This window comes from Otolemur garnettii, unplaced genomic scaffold, assembly GCF_000181295.1.
Source record: "Otolemur garnettii isolate 467f Iridium unplaced genomic scaffold, OtoGar3 scaffold00019, whole genome shotgun sequence".
Classification (NCBI taxonomy): Eukaryota; Metazoa; Chordata; class Mammalia; order Primates; family Galagidae; genus Otolemur; species Otolemur garnettii.
This window is the reverse complement of record NW_003852414.1, coordinates 17,588,048-17,590,534: the sequence shown is the minus strand read 5'-3', so window position 1 is coordinate 17,590,534 and position 2,487 is coordinate 17,588,048.

The window sequence follows — 2,487 nt, the reverse complement described above, 5'->3', positions numbered from 1 at the left end:
GGTGAACTAGACCACCAAGACCTCTCACTCAGAGCAACGGTGAACTAGACCACCAAGACCTCACTCAGAGCAACAGTGAACTAGACCACCAAGACCTCTCACTCAAGACCTCTCACTCTGAGAGCTTACTTACTGCATAGTAGGGAGGAAAATCAGGAAAGATTATAAAAGTCCTTTCTTTCTTCCCTGGGGCTTTGTTCTATCCATTCATTCTTCCTGGCTTCAAACTATCCATTTGTCTCTTTGTGGCTTTCCCTAATCCTGTCTCCTTCTTCTTCTCTGGGCCATCAAATTACTCAATGAGATCAGTGGACTTGGCCAGGTGGTATCTGCTCTACTCTCATTAGACTTTCAGAGTTTTCCTTTTACTAAAAGGAGTGAACAATGTTGGAGTTCTGCCCAAATCCCTCTTTGGCCCTTTCAACTGTTCCTAAGTAAGATGGGGGTGGTTCCACAGTCTGATTTCAGTAGCCATCCCCTGAATTTCTCCTGGGCTACTAGAGCTTTGCCTATAAGCACAGAGAAGTACCCAAAACCTCTCTTTCCCAGGTGAGTAAGCCGCACTTATCACCAGCCCCAAGGCACACTCTCAGGGCTGTCTTCTTTGATTCCTTAGTGGCATCCAACACTGTTGACCCACTGGCGTCCTTCAGAGCCTGGGCTCTGTCTGACAAGCCCACCTGCCTAGTTTTCTGCCCTGTTCCCTGCTCTCCCCAGCTGAGTCTTCTTTTAGCTTCTTTTTTCTACCCAGCATTTAAATACTAGTGATCGTCAGGGGTCTATCATCTATCATAGCCCATTTTTACTCCTAACCTGAAATCCACAGACTTTCCATAAGCCCACAAGTGCACTGGGGAAAGAGTATTCACAGGCCCAGCCTCTGAAATGCCACTGGGCACAAACGCACATGGAATTTTTCCAGAAAGATCACTGCTCTCTGGACTTATCCCAAGCTATCACATCCACCCTTTAGCTTCAACCTCCCCTCTATTCAGATAACCCCCAAAGCTATTCTCAAACACTATCCGGAGGCCCAGATCCCTGTGGCCAAATACTCTTTGGATATCTCCCTTTGGAAGCCTCACAGATACCTCAAAGGTACATCCAAAACTCAGACATTACCTTTGCCTCAAGCCTATTCCTCCCCTGTGTGCCCTGCCTCAGTGAATGACTCTATTCCCCATGTAGTTGCCCAAACCCACACAACTGAGAGTCATACTTAACTTCCTCCCTCTCCCACACCCCCCATATCTGGTAAATCACCAAATCCCCCTGACCTCATGGTCTAAAGTAGCTGTGGAATCCAGCCCTTCTTTTCATCTCAGCACCTCCACCGGAGCACAGCAGTGGGCTACATCAGGAGTCAAGACCACAGCTTCTGAACCAGACTACTTGGGTTCACCTTCTGGGTCTGTTGCCTATCTACATGTGTCTGTTAGGCAGTTTACTTGCCTCTCTGTGCCTTAGATTTTGTTCATCTTTAAAACAAGGGACATAATCATTCCTTAATTATTTCTGCAAATATTGCCTAAATAATGGTGAAAGTTAAAAGACTTACTATGTGTTGAAGACTTGGAAGGGTGCCTGGCCCTTCTGAGTGTTACATGAGCACTTTCTCTAGGATGAGTTCACAAACTTAATTGTCCAACCTCACATATTCGCTAATGTTAAAAGGCCAAGTATCACCCTTTGTCTCCTAAATCACTGCAGCAGCCTCTTAAGTTGTCTCTGCCTAGGGGGCAGTTGACATTTAGAAAAGGAATTCTCATTTCACCTTCCCAGTGGATTCTCCTCATTAAGATCCAGTCTGAACGCCTTAAACTCATTTTCTCTTCAATGCTTTCCCATGCTTGCTTTCATCACTTGCTTGCCCACATACCGCCCACAGGTCATAATTAACTTCTAGCAGTTTCCTAACAAGATGGTGCACTGCATCTCCTCTGGCCTGTGGCCCATGTTATTCTTTCTGCCTGGTCTTCAGGTCACCCCACTCGCAACAGCCTCTCTTCTTTTGTAATCCAGTGGCTTCTCATCTTTCCGAGAGTGTTTCCTTAAAGTTAACCCCAAGGAAAGCCTAGTGAGTGAGCACTTTATATTTAAAATTTTTTTAATTAAAATAATTATAAATCATTTCAAAATTATTTAAAATCTGATATAATTGGATTTTTTTACATCCACTCTGACAATTTTGCTTTGTAACAAGAGAATTTAATCCATTTATATATAATACAATCACTGATATTTGGAGTTTAAACCCACCATTTTGTGCTTTTTATTTGCTTCATTTATTCATATGTTTCTCTTTTCCTCACTTTTCAGTTCGGATGATTTATTGTCCATTTCTTTTTTTTTTTCTTTTTTTTGAGACAGAGCCTCAAGCTATCCCCCTGGGTAGAGTACCATGGCATCACAGCTCACAGCAACCTCCAACTCCTGGGCTCAAGTGAGTCTCCTGCCTCCGCCTCCCAAGTAGCTGGGACCACAGGC